This window comes from Nicotiana sylvestris, chromosome 9 (assembly GCF_000393655.2).
Source record: "Nicotiana sylvestris chromosome 9, ASM39365v2, whole genome shotgun sequence".
Classification (NCBI taxonomy): Eukaryota; Viridiplantae; Streptophyta; class Magnoliopsida; order Solanales; family Solanaceae; genus Nicotiana; species Nicotiana sylvestris.
This window is the reverse complement of record NC_091065.1, coordinates 133,179,160-133,202,238: the sequence shown is the minus strand read 5'-3', so window position 1 is coordinate 133,202,238 and position 23,079 is coordinate 133,179,160. Positions and strand designations below refer to the sequence as shown.

General features: G+C 35.8%; 1 long non-coding RNA gene across 4 annotated transcripts; it reads right to left on the bottom strand.

Moving 5' to 3' along the window:
- Positions 1-7,109: 7,109 nt before the first annotated feature.
- Positions 7,110-9,119, bottom strand: LOC104249358 (uncharacterized). Of its 4 annotated transcripts, XR_716733.2 has the most exons (5): positions 8,923-9,118; positions 8,725-8,755; positions 7,587-7,630; positions 7,460-7,490; positions 7,110-7,316 (listed from the first exon to the last, which is right to left on the bottom strand). It is a non-coding gene; the product is annotated as an uncharacterized lncRNA (long non-coding RNA). The 4 variants fall into 4 exon arrangements; XR_011402457.1 differs by having other exon boundaries at positions 7,110-7,490; XR_011402458.1 differs by having other exon boundaries at positions 7,110-7,630; positions 8,673-8,755; positions 8,923-9,119.
- Positions 9,120-23,079: the final 13,960 nt, after the last annotated feature.

Here is a 23,079-nt window from a genome sequence, read left to right as displayed (position 1 = left end):
AATAATTGAGCCATTGGCAGTGAAAACATGTATACTTGTGCCAAGTAATCAAAGAATATTTTCTCCTCCATCGAAAAACTTGGCACTTCAAAGAAGTCTGCTATTTTCTGCAAGAAATGGCTCTAGAGCTGAAATGTACCCGAACACTCGGGGACTACATCAAAAGCTCGAAGCCATATGGCATCTGGGTCGGAAATTCTGAGCTCGTAAGCCCTCAATAAGGCAACACCAAGTTTACGAAGAACTGCTCTAGAGCCAAAAAAATTATCGACGTCTCGGGGACTATTGTCGACTGTCTTCCCTTCGAGCAATCAGTAACTTATCTGTATGATCTCAAGTAAGGCATGAACCATACTTGTACCAAGTAATTTATCTATAAGACGTCAAGCAAGGCATGAAGTATACTTGTACCAAGTAACTTATCTGTAAGACCTTAAGCAAGGCATGAACCATACTTGTACCAAGTAACTTATCTGTAAGACCTCAAGCAAGGCATGAACCATACTTGTACCAAGTAACTCATCCATAAAACCTCAAGTAAGGCATGTTAATATTCGTAAGACCTTACAAAAGGCATAATCTCAATCTTAAAGTTAAGGCTATATATCTGAACTTATAAGACCCTAAAAAGCATACCCTTGACATAGACACCAAAACTACTTCACTCGGGGACTGAAAGGCTACGGCCAAATACCATGACTATGGTCATATGGCTGTACTATCCAAACTCACGCAAATCAAGGACGCCCGACCATCACTACAAAATCACAAGCCTTCAATTACTTAGAAAAGAATGAGTTAATCAGGCTACCCTCGGCATAAGAAAAAGGGCTTCGATCATATCAGCTCCAAACGATAGGCTTTGAAACAATTCAGCCATCGAGCGAAACCTCTAGAGGTGCTAATTCATCGCTACATAATGACTCACAATCAAGGTTCTTATTGGGCCATCGAAGAGTAGGCGAACACAAAACTTCAAAAAGTCTTTAGCTAGGGAAAAATAAAGCCTATATAAGAGGTCGTACTGACCCGACGCTTAAGAGCCACTGACGCCAACTTAAATTTTGAAAACTTAAGGTTAATGAGCTTGAGTCAAAATCTGACTCGAAGATTGAGCCCGAAACAGTTAACTAAAAGCCTAAGGGCAAATGCGTAAGAGCCACTGCTGCCATCCTATACCAAGAGGTCGTACCAACCAAATGCGTAAGAGCCATTATCGCTAGCCTATACCAAGAGGTCGTACCGACTCAATGCATAAGAGCCGCTGACGCCAGCTTAAATTAAAAGGTCGCACCGACCCAATATGTAAGAGCCATTGTCGCCAGCCTAAAAGAGCCCCAAGACCGATTAGAAGTCACATCAACCCAATAGCTGGCCGAAAAAAGCTCAGGATCGGTTTCTAAACCTAAGGGCTGGTAAACCCGAGTCGAGAACCCGACTCGGGGACTGGGCCCCAAATGGTCGACCTTCGAACATCATGAATCGCTCAACAATGGAGAAAACCCAAGGGTCTAACCCGAGGTCCAAAATCTCGAACCAATAGTCAAAAAACATCGCGGATTATTCCTAAAAGGCAAAGGGAAAAAGAGAAGTGATGAAAAATGAAAGGCCTTCTATATATATTGTTCACAAGGGTACATTTACAAGGCCTATAAAACCCTTACAAGGTAAAGATCAAATAAAACACTAATCTACCATCGGGTTTATGCCTTCAACGGCTCCCTCAGAGGTTGTGTCCCGATAGTTCCGGCCACGGCCCCAGGGTCTTCAATGACCTTTTTCCTTGTGAGGATTCCGCCTTAATTCTCGTCATCTTCTGAGCCACTACTCGACACACCTTCAGAAGCATGCAGGGCAACAACTTTCTTCTCTAGGGTCTTCACCCTCTCAAGCTCGACAAACAGATTAATGCCCCCCGCGTGCATATCCTCGAGAGTCCGCCTCAGAGATTCCAACCGAGCATGTTCCATGGCTCAAGTCAGTTTCAGTTCGACCCCCTTGGGCACTATCCTGGCTTGAACATCTATTACAATAGCATCCTCTTTGTGCAAGGATATGAGTGCCTCGGCTTCAGCTTTGATCCCGGTTAGCGCAGCAAATAACTCAGTATGAAGACCTCTATACTTATTACTCTCCGCCCTTACATCATGAAGTTGATGCCCGACTAAGGCCTTCTCTCCCTGGAAGGTATCTCTCTCAGAAGCTATCTCACTCACGTGTCATTTGAGTTCGAGAATTTTGGTGTCTCTAGCTCGGAGCTCCTCCCGCATTAGGGCATCTTTCTTCTCAAACTGAGGAAATCAGATCAAAGGTGTCAAAACGCTTAGACCTAATAAACATTCAAACAAAAGAAAACAGAAACTACGTAACCTGCTCAGCGAGATGAGTCTTCTCACACTCGTAGCAATTCACCTCACCTTGAAATCGAGCGAAGGTCTGATTATAAAGAACCCTGTCCTGGAACCATGAAAGAGACAAGTTAAAAAGACAAAGAACAGGGCGACAAGTAGAATTTACAAAAATTACCTGCTCACAGAGCATGTCCATCTCACTGAAGATGAGTGAGGCATCGAGCTCGGGGATTTTCTCGGGCGTAGCTAAAGACCTTTCAAACGCATCTTTATCTTCAATGGGCACCGCCACATCGGAAGGTTTTTTATTTTGGGCCTCTTACACTTCCTTAGGAGGTAAGGTCGGTCCCAGAAGAGAATCAATCACGTTAATAACACCGACGAGATCAATCGGGGTCGTTTCTTGTCTCTAAAGAGCTTCAGAACTGGTGTTCCTCCAGACTGCCTGCCAAATGCGCCTCAGCTCGGGGAATATCTTGGCCACCAATCGGCTCCGGGACTTTACCCAATGCATCCTTGAAGGCCTCTTCAGCCTGAGGCTGGACAGCGACAACACCAAGTTCTGATTTGGAAGCCACTCTCTTTGCGGTATAAGGGGCAATCAGGTTTTCCCCTCCCTCAGATGCTATTGAGGAGTCATCTTTCTCCTCACCTTCAGCTCGGGGACTCCCCGCTACTTCTGGAGTTAAGGCTACTGAATCATCCTTAGGTTCTTCCACTTTGGCCTTCTTGGATTTCGAAGTCTCAATCGACGATTCCCTTTCGTCTTTTCTTCTCTTCGTCGGGTCTCGGGGTATCCGCTTCGCCAAGCCATGCTTCCCTCATCAGGAGGACCTCCCCCATATCTGCAAAAATGCAAAATACGACACAGGGAGTGAGGACGCTATCAACAACAGTTATGTTAAGAGATACAATTACAACAGAAGTAAAGGCTCACCGTGGTCCTTGGCTTCCTATCGAGCCTAGGACGGATCTCTTCACACGCGCTCAACATATGGGCAAATTGAATCTAGCTGGTTGACCTAGCCTGAGAGGTCCTTAACTACATAGGGGTACACAGCGACATCTGCATCAGCAGAAGAAGTTAGTCCGTAGGAAGATGTACCCAAAGAGAATCAAGAGTATTTAGTCAACATATCTACTTACGTTTCATGTTCCAGTTTTCGAAGAACGACATCCTCTCTGCTGGAATCAGGTTCGAAGTCCTAACTCGGACAAAACAGCACATCCACCCTCCGTTCCTAACCTCGTCGGTGCAAGAAAAAGGCGTTCGGGGCCCGAAGGCCAGGGGGCATAGTTCGAGGTTTTGACCTCAAGGTTTCTTTATACCCGACCTTGGGGCAGCATGAGTTAGTGGTTGTCATGGATAAACGAGAAGTTCTCTAGGCACGTGGTCCAAACTGACAACACCTACAAGAATAGTACCAGTTTATACCAGACTGCTAAGTAGTTGTACCAGCTACATTTCTTTGTAATAAATGCACATGTACTATGTTGGGATTCCCTCCTACTATATAAAGGGAACCTTTATTATTTTTTGCCCACATGATATTACACGAGATACAACATCCCTTACAATATTGAATACAATACAAGAATATTCTCTCTGCCCTCTAACTTAAACATATTCTCTTGATTTCACTACATACATTTATTGCTTACATTTGTTGTGTTTTATTAATTGTTCTTCATTTATTGCTTATTATTGGCCATAAAGAGCCTTCATCAAGGCTTTCAATACTGTTAGCCCTTCATCGGCTCGTCCATAGCTCTGTATCGAGTACGACTCGAGGCCCCGTATAACCAGGCTTGAGGCCCCGATTCTCAGCCACTCGGTTTTCTTAAACACACTGCTTTCGAGTTCTTACCTTGTTTTCTAGTCTCACACTTAGCATCTATCACCTACAACTAGCATAAAAATAGATCATGTTTAGAACCACAAAATTAAATCTAATTGTAATTACCATTTTCAAGGTAAACACCTTTATGGCGCACGTGTATGAGGTGACGTGCTCGTTTGGATATGTTGTCCCTTTGTACTTCGGGATCTCAGGCATACGGAACTTCTTAGGGATTGGCTTTGGAGCCGCACTCGGGGGGGAGGCTTCTTTACAAACTTTTTGGAGTCTAGTTCTTTAAATATCGGTGGTACCCCCGAGATTTGGTCGAGCATGGAGTTTTAAGTTTCAACATTCTTATCGTTTTCCTCGATCTTCTTTTCCCCAGTCTCGATTCACTTTGTCAATTCCCTAAGTATCTTTATGATAGCAGGGTTAGTTTTCGATTCTCCTCCACTCGATCTATTTGGCACCGATTCGCCTCTGTGAACAATTTCTTGTGATGGCTCGAGCTCGATCCTACTCGGTGCACGATTCTGATTTTGGAGTTGTGCTACTGTAGCTTGTTGAGTCTGCAACATTTTGAATATCATTCGAAGGCTAATCCCGCCTTCTTCACCTCTCTGTGCATTCTGATCGGCTGTTCGAGCATCTCTACGGGCGTTATTTTCATGATTGACGCCCAAATTTCCATTAATGGCGATATGGGAGCTGGCTTTGATTGGGTCCACGGCCGGAGCTCCATCGGGGTTGACTGGAGGTACTCCGTTTACTAGGGCGGCTATGTTTTCGTTCTCGCATGAAGACCAAGATCATTGTCTGTGTGTGTGGGCTCTACTTGAGAGTTTGACATATTGATCCTGGAATCAAAGACACTTCAAAGAACAAGCGTAAAATAGTGTGTGTTACGAAAATTGTACAAGGAAATCACTGTTATACTTAGCCCCACGGTGGGCGTCAAACTGGTTATCCTTAAAATCGGATAATAATTAAACTTATAAGTGGTTTTAAGGATACGAAATTTTATCTAGTACCAGTTAATAAATATGATGATTAATAATAGAAATTAACAGCAGAGTAAAGCAAACCAGTATTGAAATGCAATTCAGCCCTCGAATTAGGCCGCCCTCGCACTGACTGAGAATAGAGTTATGGAATATGAAATAAACTGATGAAAAAGAGAGTATAAGAGAAAAAGAGTGTTGTATTGCTTTGATATGCGAGAATAAGATGGTTACAAATGATTAGAATCCCCTTTATATAGTAGAGGAATTTCACTTATGGTACAACTTTAATTACAGAAGGAAATCCCATGATTAGCTAAACATACGTTCTTGATTTGATCCGTTCCGAGATTTCCGCCATGATCCTTGATCAATCACGGATATCTCGCCTTTCCGTTTTTATGCTATCTTCGGTCTTGCTCGATGCATATCCCGTTTGGTCTCGATCATTACGGGTCTCGATCTCGACAAGTACTTCGAATCCCGAACTCAGTACCTTATCCTCATGTCTCGGTTTGAAATACTACGAGGTCGATTCTCGATCCATCCCCCTGGTCTCAGTTAATCAGTAAAATCGGATGAGTCCGGTTTTAACCGTATACAACTCTTTAAGATGTTACTAGTATAGTATTTATTTCTTAGTGTTACATTTTTCAAAACCCGTTTACCTTGTGTTTTACTTCTTTTCATAAGTTCACCTAAATACTGGACTATCATATATCAAGGGACCCCAGCGCCCGCGACGCCATACTGTCACAGCAATTACCCTATACTCTATCATATAGTAGTAGCAATTTATTAAGTGTAACTCTTCGTGTAATGGCTTAAAATCGTACACGGCTGGGAAAATATAGTATGACCATGACATTTGATAGAGACATGGTGTAAAAGTCTCCAAAATTTCAATGCATGACTGGATCACAACAAAGAGGAGACTCCATTTAATTTGAAGAAAATACAAGGATGAGAATGATAGAAGAGGAAAGTGCAACTAATAAATTAAAAATCCACGCTGTTGCTGATCTTGAATCGTTGCAATTCATCATAAACAATACGGATGAGAATGAAAATAAATAAATAAGTAAATAAAGAAAAGTTGGAATCCATGAGCAAGCTAGCCCCGGCCACAAGCACAATGTAACATTTTTTGAAAAAAAAAAAAAAAAAGGAGAAAGGTTATAATAACTATCCATGGTACTGCGCTGTCCAATTGCTGATAATGAGTCACTAGAACTCATCTGGAGCAACAAGGATGAGAAAGTGAAATAACTAAAAGAAAAAAAGAGAAAAAAAAGTAAGTTATATATATACACTGATAGAGTATTGATTTTTTTAGTATGTTTAACCTGTTATAGTAGGCTTGCGACTAGTTTTATCAGGTCACGTATTAGTACTTATTATAGAGATTTACTTGTTATTATCTTATAAATAACTTAATTGTATAAATATGGTTAAATCATCGATACATAGAATTTAAGCTAAAAAGAAATAAAAAATCACTACAAGAAAGAGCTCATTTTGCGGGGGTTAATTTAAAGATTTGTGATAGTTTTTGACCTCCACAAAATAAATTGTGGCGGTTTTAGAAAATGTCACAGTTACCTTCGCCACAAACATTTCTGTGAGAGTTTATAAGAACCTCCACGACAACCGCCACAAAATCAATTTATAATTTGTGGGGTTTTTAGAGGCTATCAGTGACGGTTTGTAACCTTCCAAATATGATCTCAATGTTTTAAAAAAATATTACGGGGTAGTTATAAACCCCTACAATTTTTATCTCAATCTTTAAAAAAAAAAAAAAACTGGCAGCTTATAACTGCCAGAATATTTTTTTTCTATGGAAATTTTAGTTCTAGAATTCAATAAATACACCATAAATCTAATTCCATTAAAAGTATCCAAACAAACAAACATCACAAATTCAAGTTCATATTAAACTAAAGTTAAACAACACATACGGTATATGATAGCTTAAACATTTTACAATCTAGAGTATGTCAACAATAAATAAATATACAAAAGTGCCATGTATTTGCTTGGTGATCTTTATTGTTGTTACCTCATGATACTCTTATACCCATGAGTGAAGCAGACACACTCTACATATCACTATGTTGAAACTGTGAAATAAATCAATAATTAATTTATCAAACTAAACCAAGTCACACCAAAGTCAAAATCTTTTGGAGCTAACTTCAAACAAAAGTAACAAAAAGTGCAAAACATTTCTGGAAAAAATTAAAAATATGTAGTACTAGCTTACCTCAATATCTCATTTCTAGAGGAACTAACAACTACAAATATGAAACAAATTTGGTTACTTGATATAATTTAGGAAAATAAGTAAAAGAATTGAAAATTTAGGAGATGAGTTAAGAAACATAACTTACCCCTCGGTGTCATCATGCAAGCACAGCAATTCTTTAAACCAAATCTGCATAAATTAACATCCAATCAAGTTGGCTTCAACAAAGCTTTTGTCCCTTGAACTACTTCATAGTAAGAGGTCCTCTTAAAAGAAACACATGAACACCATAAATTTAAAAAGAGGTGAATTAAATAAAAAGGGTTGAATCATATATGAATACCATTTCTAAACATACTTTTAAACCAAATATGAATACCATTCTAACCATACCAATAAACCAAAAAAAAAAAAAATAAGAACTACTTAATTATTGTTACCTTCAGATAGGGCACACATTTAATAAAGTTAGTAACAACATTTCCCTTTACTACATCATCAATTAGATGGTATAGGTAACTAGTTGTACATACTCGTCACATGGCCAAAAAGTGTTCAAGTTCTTTCTCTTGATATGTCTCATTCTAGTATATTTCTTCTTCCATATCTCTTCTCACATATCATATAAATTAAATCTTTTGGCTATGGATGCACAACACATCATCTACATAATACACCTTTTGTGCTTGAGATGCTTCAATGTAAGGCTCGTGTTCTTCGCTCTCTATCTCTAGTAACCATATAGAAAATTATAGTTCCCTGTCTTTTTTCAAAATAAATGAAGCATCAGTGGTATACTAATAATTAATCTACCCAAAAATTCCCAAGATTAAAGTTCACTATAAGACCTTAGCAAGTAAAAGAGATAATAAAGTCCATGTAGTTTCGTGAGATTTCCCAATGGAGATGTTAGAGATAACATTAGCAAATACATGTCTGAATAATTCCGATGTGCTCTCGCACAATGATTAATATATGGGTCTTTTCAAGCTTTTTAACAAGATTAATAGCAAAGGTACCGTTTGTTTAAAGTATTCATATATTTTGAAGCATATATATTTAACAAGATTTACTCAATCATATTCTTCAAGAAGGACTATTCCAAGGCAGATTATCCATTAGGGTTTTATTACTGGTTCACGCAATAACTAAACTACAACTGAAAATCACAAATTCCATGGCTATTGAGATAAAGAAAATAAATTGAGTTAAGAGAAAAGGAAAAAACCACCTTAATACGAGTAGCGGCATTCTAAAGTTGATTTGCCCAAAAGGATACTTACCTTCAGAAAAAACTCGTGTCATCCTTCAAGCCTGAAAATAATTGAATAAAAAACCATTAAACTGAAACATTGGGGCTACGGAAAATACGTAATCCCTGATCTCAAAAGTCAGCCTAGGAGCAATAAATTGAGAAGAAGAATAATACTTAAATGTAATTAAACTAGATCAAAATTGAAACAGATGAAGAAAGAACGCACCTGAAGTAATTGAAGCGAAAGGAATTCACTGGGAAGAAGGCAGTTTAGCCGAATTGTTGAAAAGAGAAAACCTTGAGGCATAGTGAAATTAAAAGAGGGAAAGATTTGGGAAATTTTTTGAAACGGGAGGGAGAAATTATCGCAACTGCTTTTGGAGCAAACAAGAACGAAATTTTAAGCAACAAAACCAAACTAGTGAGAAAATTAATTTTTTTTTTAAATAACAAAAATATTTTTGGCATCAATAAAATTGCTAAAATCTCTATATTAGATAAATGTAACAATTTTTTAATTGGTATGATGAAAATAACAAAAATTCAAGTGCTTAGTTTTGTTAGTATTATTTATATCCTTTCAAAATTTAAATTATCTCAAATAAAATGATAAAACAAAAATTATGTGTATATAATTATAAAACTTAAATTTCTTTTAGGTAAATGTCGCGCGCCTGACGTATGGTCGTTACCTCACATAACATGTTGTTTACGGTAAATCTAAAGCGTATTATTTCACAACAATGATTTATACTTGACTTCGAGTCTATATTTTGTACATAGCCTTAAGGTAAGTTATTTCTTACTATTCGCCAGGCATAAAAACATATAAACATTCATCAATAAGATTTTTATTGCTTATATTTATATATATTTTTGTTTCATTCTACTATTTAGCTACTACTGTCCTATTATTTATAATTGTAAAATTTTGTCACGATCCCAATTTTTTTCCGAAGGATGTCGTGATGGTACTTAGTCTCTAAGATTAGGTAAGCCTAACATTTACTGCTTATTAGTGGAATTTTAACTCAATTAACTGCAATACTTGAAATAATATTAGTAACAACATCGTTGAACCAACAATAGTTACATAACCCCAAAACCGGTAGTACAAGTCATAACCATTTCTAAGAGTAACTATGTAAAATGAATATTGTTCCGGAATAATGGAAAACAATGGAAAAAAAATACAACAGAAAGTGACTTCAGAGCCTGCAAACGTCCAGCAGGTGTACCTTGAAATCTCCAGCCGCACAAGCATAAGTCTCAAAACCAACTCGATCCGACGTACCTGGTTCTGCACAAAAAATATACAGAAGAATAGCACGAGTACACCACAGTGGTACCCAGTAAGTATCAAGCCTAACCTTAGAAGAGTAGTGACGAGGCCAGGTCAAAACACCTACTGAACATGTAAACCTGTGCGGGATATGGCATAAAGCTAACAAGGAAAAAATATCAATGTAAGGCCAACAACAGAAAGAATTCAAATTACTATCAACAGTGAAGTTAAGGGGAACACGAATGGCAACGAGAAATAACCAAGTAATTAAGCAACAATATAGTCGAGGTACAGATGAAGTATGGATGCGTTCAAGTAGGGAAAGCGATGACAACTCAACCAATCAAATCATTCCTAATACACAAATTTCAACAATCCTACTTCTCCTAATCTCAGATCATAAATCACAACTCCTAAACCTTTAACACACATGGTACTTTGTGCCCACATTTTTTTATATCACTTCGCACGGCAAAATTCACGTGCTACCAGGTACATAGTATCCGTGTCAAATGCTATAAATAATACTCAAGGGATCTATTTATATATAATAAAGTAAAATTGCAGTTTCTGAACCAAAGAGGAAATCAATAAGAAATTGAGTTTATTTGAAAAATAGTTAGGTGAGGAGAATAACATTTTCAAATAAAATAAGACATCGATAAGCTACAGATGTGAATATAGAATTTAATAAACTAAAACATAATAGTAGTTCCTTTTTAAATAAAGTAGAAGCATCAGATATAGTAAGGAGATTAAGTTGAGAAATCGATTAAAGTGAAATATGACGACTATTAAAAATAGTAAGGTACCAAATGAAACGACGAGTTTTTACTTAGGAGTCACATAAGGTAAGTATGTTATTAATTCTTTTATTTAAAACTGATATGTTACTAACAACTCAACAGGTTATGAGATAATGACTCAGCGTAGTAAATTCATCTTGAAAATTAATTCACCATAATAATAGTAATAGGAAAAGAAAATAGAAAATGCAGCAAAGCAGTAAACTAATGACAAATCAACCCATGAAAACCGGTAAAAGCCAGAAATACCAATCCTCAAAGTCTCGTATGAAAAAACTGAAGCCAACACAATACAATAAGGAATACAAACACATAACTGTTGCGGCACGCAACTCGATCCCACCGTACAACACTATCCTCCCTTATTCCACTATGTAAATATCAATAACAATAAACAAATATAAGTTGCGGTGTGCAACCCAATCTCACCATATAATCAACATCAATATTATAATTCTCTCTTATTTCACCATATCAATTCACTCTTATTTCACTTGTTGCGGCGCGCAATCCGATCCCACCGTACAATATAAATTCTTCTTTATTACACTTGTTGCGGCGTACAATTCGATCCATAAATAAACCAATAGCATCAACAATCCAATACGCAATTTGCAAGAATTTCAACAATCATAGGGTATGAATACACATCAATGAAGGAATTACATAAAAATCAAGGAACGCAGCAACTCAACAAAAAAAACAGGACAAGTGAAGCACGTGACCATTAAGGTGCGCAATTACAACAATAAAGACAAGTAACAGATTAGCACGAAGTCATGGAAGGAACTCAATAATTAAGAGGTCACAAGACAATAAGGAAAGCAAAAACTTCAACTAAAGCATTTAAATGCACAATAACAGGTAAGAGGAAAAATAAGTGCTACAACGTCAAGTAAAGCATGGAAAAGTAGACTAACGATGAAAAAATCACAGATTATGACACTTCAATTAAAGGCATGGAAATTTTTTAGATACTCGAAACCGGTCAAATACCACATATAGGTCATGTAACCATTCGTCACCTCACGTACACGGCCTTTAGATAACATGAATAACACAATTATCTCAAATCCTAAGGGGTAGTTTCCCCTACACAAAGTTAGGCAAGATACTTACCTCAATTCGGTCAAATCAATACTCAAATTAGCTTTTCCATTACATGTTCACCTCCGTCCGGCTCAATCTAGCTAAAGACGACTTAAATACATCACACAATATAAGAGAAAACAATTTCAATTAATAAAGTTGTGATCTTTACACAATTTCTAAAAAGTCAAAAAAAGTCAACCCCAAGCTTGTCCTGTCAAAACCTGGGTCCAAGGGTATAGGTCTTGACTACCCATAGCCCCACGAATCCATATACGTGTTTTGTTTTTAAATTCGAATTCAATTCGACTCTCAAAATCCCAAATTTTTATTTTTCAAAACTTTGACAAAATCTCCAAATTTTTCCTTAGATTCTCATGAATTTGATGTTAAATCCAATGTATAATCACGAAATAGCATTGAAAGTTTATTAAAATTACTTACCTGATAGTTTGGTATGAAAATCCTTCCACAAAATCGCCTCCCATCAAGGCTAGGGTTCAAAATGTATCAAAATGAATATAAGTCTCGGAATTACTTAGCTATATGCAGACTGTAGTTGTCGCATTTGCTATACGAGGTTAGAAAATGCGAACTCTGCAAAAGCGGACAAGGCATAGCAAAAGCGAATGAGGAGGAGTTCTGCTAAAGTCGCATTAGCGACCAAAATATCGCAGATGCGAAGATAGTTATCATCGCAAAAGCGATAGAAATCTTCACAAAAACAAATAGCCCACACTCGCAAATGCAAGGAATATCTTCGCAAATGCGAACTCTTCCCTAGCAGCCCAGTTTTCCAAATGCAAGGGCTAATTCGCAAATGCGATGGAACTAGTACCAACACTCAAAATTATATAAAATCATTCCGAAACTCACCCGAGCCTCTGAGGTTCCAAACCAAACACTCACACCAATCCAAAAACATAATACGAACTTGCTCTCGCGATCAAACCAACCTCTAGAATCACGAATATGACGCCAAAACATATGGAAAATCCCCATGAACTTCGAAAACTTATAGAATCACAACCACGCATCCGAACCATATCCAATCAACTCCAAATGACGCGAAATTTTGCAGGCAAGTTTTATATGACGAAACGGACCTATTCCAAGTTCCGAAACTAAAATCTAAACCTGATAATCTTAAAGTCAAACCTAGGAAAGTTTTAAACCTTTAAATTACCAACTTCCACAAAATGATGTCCGAACCCTCAAGAGACATTCACATGCAAATTCGGGCATACATCCAAGTCCAAAAACATCATCCGGCCCTATATGAACCATCAAAACTCCGATCTGAGCTAGGGAAAATACTCAAAGGTCAAATCTTGATCAACTCTTCAACTTCGAGCTTCTCAAATGAGAGTCACTCCTTAAAATCATTTCTGAACCACTCCAAAACCCGAGCCGATGATGCACACAAGTCATAATACACTATGTAAAGTTACTCATGACCTCAAACTGCCAAACCGGATGCAATTGCTCGAAACGACCAGCCGGGTCGTTACAAATTTTCCCATCCACAATAAAATCAACATCCTCAATATTGAGAAGTGACAAATAAAGAGGATGAAAAGGAATATAAACCTTTGGGTGAGCTACTTTAGCTGCTAGAGGAACAGGGCAACTTGAGATAAACGAAAGATAAGAATGTAATTTCAAAGACGTTTGATCGGACCAAAGAGCAGTATACGCCTTTAAATTCTTCGCTAAAGATAAGAAGACGAACTAAGAATGCTCGACATTAGAAGAAAAACTAGCAAGTAAGATATAAAATAAATGGAAGAACTCTACTTTGGATCTTCTTTTTTCCGTGAAAGAATGTGACAGTAAAAAGGACAACGAAGTACTATGGTTAGAAATTGATGTAGTTTGCATAGATTTATAGAGATTTAATTAAAATGTGTAATTTTCAAGTTTTTAACAAAAATAAGTTTAAAAATAAGTCAAAATTACATGAGTTAGTAATCATCACAATTGTATTGAATATCAACTATTTTTGAAATAGCTTAAAGTAATGTATTTGTGGAGGTTATCAAAATCTTTTACAAAAAAAACCCCACAATAAGAATAATTTTGTGGAGGTTAGAACAAAAGCTCCACAAATAGAATATATAATGGGGGTCTTCTACAATCCTCACAAATAAGCTGCCACAAAAAGAATTATTTTGTGGTGATTGGCACAAATGCCTCAAAATAAACGTATAGTGGGGGTTTTGTATAACCCCTATAAATAAACCGTCACAATTTAACAGATTTTTTGTAGTGAATCATGGGAGAATATATAAAATCATGAATCGTATTTTTACATGGACAATATAGAGCGGCTAGCATAGCATGGGTTGTTCATTAAAATTCATCCGCGATACTCATATGTTGAAACAGAGTTTTTGAAAAATATTTTTCTTCCTTTTGGTAGGGAAAATATTTTCTCCAATCAAAGAAAAATAAGTCCACGAGGAAAATATTTTTCAAAATATTTAAATCAATCAAATATATAAAAATCGGTAAATATTAGTCAGAAAAGGTTCTTCTTAAACACACCCATATGCTCAATCTATTATTCTGCTATGATGCGCAACTAAAATTTATCCAACAGCTATATATGCTGAGTGCTGACAGTGTTACACCACACTTTCCGACTTCTAATTATAATAAATTTACTTAGGGTCAACTGATTTCCTATTAATAATACAATTTCCTAAGAGAATTTTCAACTAGTTACCAGTCATTTGGTTGCAAGAAAAATTATAGCAAAAACCTTGTAACTTACTAAATTGTTGGTTCTCCATACTCTATATTCATAAAATGAAAACTCTAGATGTGTTCTCTGTGTTAGACTTGGTTTACATACTTGAGGGCATGCAATTGATCATGATGTAATGTATAACGAACACCACATTCATCTGTATGGATCCTACTTTTACTATATTACAACGAATTAAAACGTATCCTCAACACCGTTTTTTTTAAATTCAAGCATTTTCTTGTCCATCAATTGCTGCTATCAATTAATATCAAGGAAGATAGCTTCAATTTGGCTTTCTTTGGCCCCATTGTCAAAGCAAAATTGATGATAGCTTCTTACACATTCATCTTTTCTTTTCTTTTTTTGCCATACTCCATGGGGAGAATATACATATGCTTTAGATGTAGGTCTTATGTATAGGGAAGATGCACTTCCAATCCGTTTGCTTAGTTGATTGATTTAGATTCACTTTGTATATTTTTGTATAGTTGACCTAGGATCACTTCACCTTATTTTTGTATACCAAACTGTCTATCAGTTTTGGATAGACAGTTGGCACCTCACTTTAGGTGTAACTTCACATAGTTATCAGGATTTATTTGGTTGTCATGTTTGGATGACCAAATGTGTATCCACTATAGTCTCGTAAGGTTTATGTCCCCCTCCTTTATTGTGCTTTATTATTTTATATATATGAAAACTACTAGCTAGGCAGAATGCCTAGTGAAATGCCAAAAAAAAAAAAAAAAAAAAAAAATCAATATCAAGGAATAGCCGTGCCGCAAACCAGGGAGGGAGACATTTTAAGATTTTAATAATGGAATAACGGAGGAGGGGTTGCTTGGCGTATAAAAGATGGAAAAATCTTATCTATATGGTTGCTTATATACTTTATGTGACATTAAATGAGATAGTATTGCCAACTAATAGATAGAACTAAAAAAGCTTTCTTATCCATTTCATTCCCTATCCTCGAATAACATTATTGGTCCCACACCACAACATATATTTCCCTGTTAGGTACGCAAGTTGTCAATCAGCCTCTGGTTTACTGAAATGGACTTCTCATTCCAATTATGATATACATTATCAATCAGGATAATACTTAATTAGACCATGGGCCCTTATTCCCTACTTGCAAATGCATCCCTAACTATCCACTTAAAAAGACAAATTGAATGGAAGGAAAACGGCTAAAAACACCTCTAGCCCATTGAATTGGGTTATATATGTCCATAATTAACCTATCTGCTTATAAATCTTTTATCTCAATATAAAGTACGCTGTTATATATGGGGTAATTGTTAGGGATATAATAGATATGTCCTAGATTTAATCTCATATTTAATAATTCGAACATATTTTTACGAATATCATTTAATATAAAAAGAAATATGGCATTTGATATTCTTTTATCATGGTTATTATTAATTGCATGATTAATTTAATAAGGTCTTTGATTAAAATTTTGAGACTTGTCATCGTGATGGAGATCATGATAATGAAGTGAAGTTTCTTATAATTTAATCCAAAGTTGTTCTTGATTGTAGGATTATTAATTTGGGCAGTACTCCATTTAGATCAATATCTATGTGACAACCGTTATGAAATAAAGATTAATTTATCTCAATAACTAAATCACATATATAGATGGTGCATATAGAGATATGTCATTGAACCGACTTGTTGGATAATTCTTAATGGTTAGAATTACCATAAACTGTCAATAGGATATTCCTTGAAGAATGTGATATAAGAGTTTTCTTTGACCTAAGATCATCATAATATTTGACAAGTTATTTATTGTGCTTTGATACTAGACACATATGACCCTAGGAACATAATTGATCAAAAGGATATTGAGTATGATTAAATACTTGTAGAATTAGTGATTGATCAAGATGGAATCTGTTACTTCTTGGTAATAAGTTTAAGCCCATGTTGTCATGAATTATAAACGACCAAACTAAGACTTTGGCCAGAGGCAATTGAATGAAAGAAGAAAAGAGTTTCTTAGATCATCGATTATATTTGACATGTACACATAGTTGGTCGCATATTAGGATTTGACAATTGTATCCTAAGGTGACTCAGAGCTATAAGGACATAAGAAAATATTACTTTATTCTTCTATTGGTTGTCACACCTCCTTTTTTTGAAAGGAATAGGGAGTTTTTCCAATCAAAGTGATAATAATCGAAATGAGATTATTAATTTAATTCAGAGTTGCCACTTGGAATAATTAATGGTGTTCCAAGTCACCGGTTTATTTTAAAATTCCAAATCAAGGAGATTGACTTTATTTTTTAGGTCCGCGAACACAGAAGACCGGGTAAGAAATTTTGTTAATCCGGGATAAGGTATTAGACATTCCCGAATTTCGTAGTTTTAGTAAGGTCGCTCAACTATTAATAACTTACCTAATTATATGATTAATTACATGCTTTAAGCCTATTGTACATTTTTATCTTCAAACATCTTTTAATTAATTATTTAAACACTTTTGTACTTATGAAAATTATTTGAACAAGTTGCGATGTCGCGCATTTATTATTTTTGTACACATTACGAATCGCATCACGTGAAACGCACCCGCGATCTACAACATGCCGATTTTATTATTATTCAAAGTTGTGGTCGAGTCGCATGAAATGCCCACTCAAATTGGGATTTATGTTTCATGACCACGCTACAGGAATCATACCCATAGTCACGATGCTTTATTAATCCCACCTAAAGCAATCTACGGTGTTCATGAATTGATTAGCTTTTCTAAGATTTAAGACTAAATGTGAAAGCCCTTAGGGATGATATTAAGAAGGAATTACATTCACACTAGTCAACTAAGTTAAGTGGGATTTCTACTTTCACGAAATTATACAGCTTACACCTTATTGGCTTATATCTAAGAATTCACGTGAAATGGATTAGTTATGAAAATTGTTAAGAATAGGTGAGCAAGTGTGGAGGATGTTCGTGTTCAAGGCCCAAATAAAGAAAAGTTCTAATCATTAAACTATCTATCGCTCAGACTTTAAATGCCTAGTTAACAAAATTATGGGAATAAACTAAAGACCCAAACTTTAAGCCTTGCGATAGTAAAGAGTCAAAACAGATGCAGCACTTAACCATAGGAAGGAATTGACAAGAAAAATGATAAAATCTGCCTTGCTTTACATAATAGCAGCACAGTATATGATTCAAATAACATCATTGACATAGTAATCCTATATTACATACATAATTCTCATAAAAAATTACATTCTTCCTTGGATCCAAATATACCCTAATAGTGCATCGATGGTTTCAACATTCACTTTAAATTAGAAACAACAAACTTTTAAACATAACTTCAATTCCATACTTTAGCTTTAGAGTTTTACTAATTTAGTCAACTAGTGGCCAAATTTGCATACTATAGCCATTAGATTAGCAACAACAGCCTTCTATATCCTCAAATTGGCACAAACATACTCATCACATATGCAGAAAACTATAGTAGCTTTATGTTTAGAGCTATTGCTAAAGCTGCAAGATTTAAACAAAACTTCATACATCATTCAAGATTATCAATCAAGTCAACAATTAATGACTCAAACTTAGTTGATCAAATTATCATAAATGTCATATTTCAAAGCTACTTCAATGTTTCTATTCATGATTGAAATAAAAAGTCCATTAAATCACACACTAAAATAGCAACAAACAAATATTCAGAGATCAAACAAGAGTAGAAGTATTTCTATTCATTTGATAGGAACAAAAATACAAAAATATCTTGGTATTGTCTCGACCCAAATCGATGGGCCGCGACGGGTATCCGGTAACCTTACTCAACCGAGTACCAACGTAACATATCTTTCTTATTACATCATCATATGTAAGTGGGCCAGAAGTGGCGTCATGGGATAACTAGAGCAAACATAAGTGAATATTCAATATATGATGACCCAACCTGATGTAATAACTTATACATATGACGTACGGGCATATAAGGCCAAAATAATCACTTGTACACTGAACATAGGCCGACAAGGTCATATAATCTTTCATATACATGACATATATCTACAAGCCTCTAAGAGTACATAAATATTATAAGGCCGGGACAGGACCCCGACATACCAATCAATACATGTCTAAATCATACTATTCAAATAAGTAACTCCAGAGCAAATGGAGCGCACCAACATCTTCTGCTGAGCTGATATCCTACTTGGAGGATTCTCAACCTGTCTATCGGGACCTGTGGGCATGAAATGCAACGTTCACAAGCAAAAGGGACGTCAGTACAAATAATGTACCGAGAATGTAAGGAATAAAAATCAGTAAACAATAGACATGAGAGAAACATGGAGTAAAAAACTCAATATGTATATCTGAATAGCTTTGTGAATCATTTAATATTATAATATCGTGCACATGCGTATAAATGTCATACCATGCATGGGTATATGCGTTCATAACTTCATCAACCTTTGAGGGCATCCTGTCATATCATCTCGGCCACTGTGGGCAAATCATCAACGTATATCAGTTGATCAAGTGATGGTACGTATATAATGTCGTAACCTTTTCCCATATTCCATATACATAATATATATATATCTATATACGCGTATATAACGCCATATGGTCATGGGTCAATGTACATGTAAATGAATGCAATACATGAGAAGTACATCAATAAAATCTCTCAGAAGGTCATAAGACCATTATGCCTCTGATTAATATCATGAAATAAACTTTATAAACTTACATATTTTCTGAGACCCATGAACAAATGATATAATAATAAGACACATGGAAAATCAAGAATATATGCAATTCTAGTACTTCTATGAATAGAGTAATTTATGAAAGTTGTGCATTTGCTCGTTTTGTTTGTATTGTATGGATCATGCGAAAAACTAAGAAGGGATAGCCTTATCATACCTAAGCCGATTCTCTTGACAATCCCTCTAACACATGTCAATTGCGACAACACGTAATGTCGGATCGAAGTAGGAGAAAACTCGTATGATATTCTTGAGAAAGATTGCATCGTACTCCCTTAGAATTGCAAGATCCCGTTGCTTTTTACACAGTATAATTCCGTATGAATTTTTATTGAAGAACTCATGTTACATGTATATACATGTTCTTGTATGAACTTGCTGAAGAGATCCCCTACTTGTAGTCATAAGCATCTCAATTAAATGGATATGGAAAGCCTTTTATCAATGTGGTTGTGTAGTAGAAGGGACTATAATGCAAAAAGATAAGAAAAACTAGGTCAAAATTGGGGTAAAAGGAGAATTTTCAGAAGTTAAAAGGTTTAGTTAAAATATGAGAGAAAATCTGAATTGGACAACTATCCATTTTCAGTTTTAGAAAGATGCCCTCCCCTAATTTTTAGCTTACAGGATTCCTTTCTATCCTCTCCCTTTTTCTACAACTCACACACTCTATATAAGGGACTGGATTTTACGCTATTCTGGGGAGAAAAAACACACATATACTCTTATCATCACGGATTTCTCTGAAGAAGAAAACACCAATTTAGAGGCAGAAATACAAAATATAGAGAAAGTTCCAAACTTTTCTTGTTCTATCTTCCTGCTTCATTTCTTTTGGGTTTTACAAGTTTGATTAACTGTTGAGACCTGGGTTTCACTGCTAAAGATTATTGTTGAGCTTCCAGTTTGAATCAGATTCTGTTCTTATCTGGATATCTTAGTGCTTTCTTTCTTAACTAGGTCAGTACCTGTTACACCCCATATTTTCGTACGTAAAAGTACACCATAAGTAAATTGATGAAAGCACGAAAATGAGAGATTACATCCCGTATTTTTCGTATGTTAAAGTTTCATCGTAAGTTAATTAACGTAAGCTCGTGAATGAGATTATTTTGAGATGATAAGTGTTATGTTATGTCAAACAAATGATAAGTTAATTTGTGAAGGTGAGAGGGTAAGCGAATCGAAGAAAATGAGTTTCGTTGGAGTTTGACAATTTGGGGATAAAATACGATCCAAGCTATAATACCTGCTATTTATGGACTAATACCATACAAGGTACCACATGACCATGATAGTAAGGTGTATAAGGTGTGTTTAAAGTGAGTAGCATTTTAAGTAATTTGACATAATTCTTAATTATGTGAATAATCGGTTAATTATTAATTTTTAATAGGGGATTAACATGTAATTGGAGATTTGTGGATAAAGTTGTTCAGATTTAATTCCTAAAGTGCCCTCTAAATATCCTGATAATTGCCAATCATCAATACTCTAAACCTATATCGAATGGCTTTTATTATTAAGCATTAATCTAATCCTAAAGAGAACAGAAGCAAAAGACAACAATTAGCAAGATCAAGAAACAAAAAACTCGGCCAAAAAGATTGAATTATCGAAGACACATTTTGTGACCTAAAAATACATACATAATCAGTAGTACAATTAAACTCTATAAGAAGTCCTACAGTGTTGAGATTAGGAAGTTAATTAATAATCAAAAGGATTAATTATTTCTATTTTTGATAGAGATAAGGTAAAAGGAGATGAATATGAGGAAACAAACTGAAATTAAAGAGAATTATGATGAGAGTTATACCTGTGGGCACTACACGACTAAAAATGATTTGGAAGAAAAATGGGCCGGCCAACAAAACTCAAACACATTCTGTCGCTTCAAAATGAATAGAAGATAAAGTAAATCGATTGCTCTTATTAAGAGCAATTGATTCACGTAAGTTTCTAACCAAAACACATGGTAAATCATGAAGAATCAGAGAGCCAAAAAACTCAAATTTTCTGGAATTTTAGATATGTAATATGCTGATTTTGGTGAAGATTTCGGAGAAAATGGTAAGGGGTTTAGATTGAGGAGGAGTTAGAGATTATGGGGTTTCAATTTGAAGTGGTTTGGAGTGGCGCCGCCATCATAAGGCGATTTTCGGCCGCGACTTTTTCAAAGGATGAAAGAGGCGAGGGAGGTGGGGGAAATAAAGGGCGTCTCTAGGGTTTGGGGGGGTCAGACAATTATAAGGGTGGAATTGGGTGAGTTCCTGGCCGTAGGATCAAATTAAGTGAATGGCCAGGATCAAAGTTACTAGAAATGTCTTTGTTTTGGGTATTAGGGGAGCTGGACAGGTTTGGACTCATGGGGATTGGGTTGGGAAGATATTTGGACTGGTTAGGTTTTGGGCCAAATAAACTATTGGCCCAATTAACAAATAAGGGCAGACAGCCTTCTCTTTTTTTCTTTATTGTCTTTTTCTATTCTTTGATTTTTAAATTCCAACTAATTAAATCCTAAATTAAGACCTAACTTAACTTAGCAAAGTTAATTCTATATATATATATATATATATATATATATATATCTATTCCTAAAAATGCGAATTAAACCAAAGATGACATGAAATAAAAATGTGACAATTTCTATGATTTTTCCATAATTTTAAGCAATTAAATATGCATGAAAATGCAACTACATGCAAACAAATAATAAAAGAAAATCCTAAATTCTATAAATTCAAAAACAATTAGAACAATTTATTTTTGGGTGGATTTGTAGGAATGTTTTCTGTAGGGCAAAAATTATGTGCTCACAGCTGCCCCTCTTTTGCTCGAAAACGTGAACGATTTTCGGAAAAAGATAAAGTGAGCAATTATGAGCAATTTTGCTCGTTTGACACTCCATTCGAAAGCATTTTGAAAAAGCTTGACCGAACCTTGCTTCAGAGGTTGCCTACATATCTTTGGCTATAAAGGAATCAGATCAGTGTAGTTCTGGGGATTTTGGTAGCTGGGATTACTGAAAAACTGTGATTTCACTGTTGTTGCTGTTGTTACTGCTTGCTGAACTCCTTATTACACCAAAATTCAAAATAAAAAGAAACTAAACAAGCCTATCAACTATGAGTTACAAGATTCCTATCTATAAATCTTCTAAAACTTGACCTTGGGTCTTCTACAGTCCTGTTGTGCATCTCGAACTGTTGACTTGCATTCTTGAGGTGAGCTTCCGCTACTTCTAACTTGAATTGACCCTATTCTTCAAGCAGGTTCCTGCTGTTAATTTAACTTGAATTTATCTCTGAAATGAATTCCCTCGTTCTCCAGGTGGGTGCCTGCTACTGACTTGAAAATTGAAATAACTCTGAAACAAATACCCTTGTTCTCCAGGTGGGGTCCTGCTACTGACTTGAAACTTGAAATAAATTCTTATATGAAATACCCTCATTCTTTAGGTGGGTGTCTGTTACTAACTTGAAACTTGAAATGAATTCCCTCATTCTCCAGGTGGGCGCTTGTTACTAACTTGAAACTTGAAATGAATTCCCTCATTCTCCAGGTGGGCGTTTGCTACTGACTTGAAACTTGAAGCAAACTCTGATATGAAATACCATCATTCTCCAGGTGGGTACCTATTACTAACTTGAAACTTGAAATGAATTCGCTC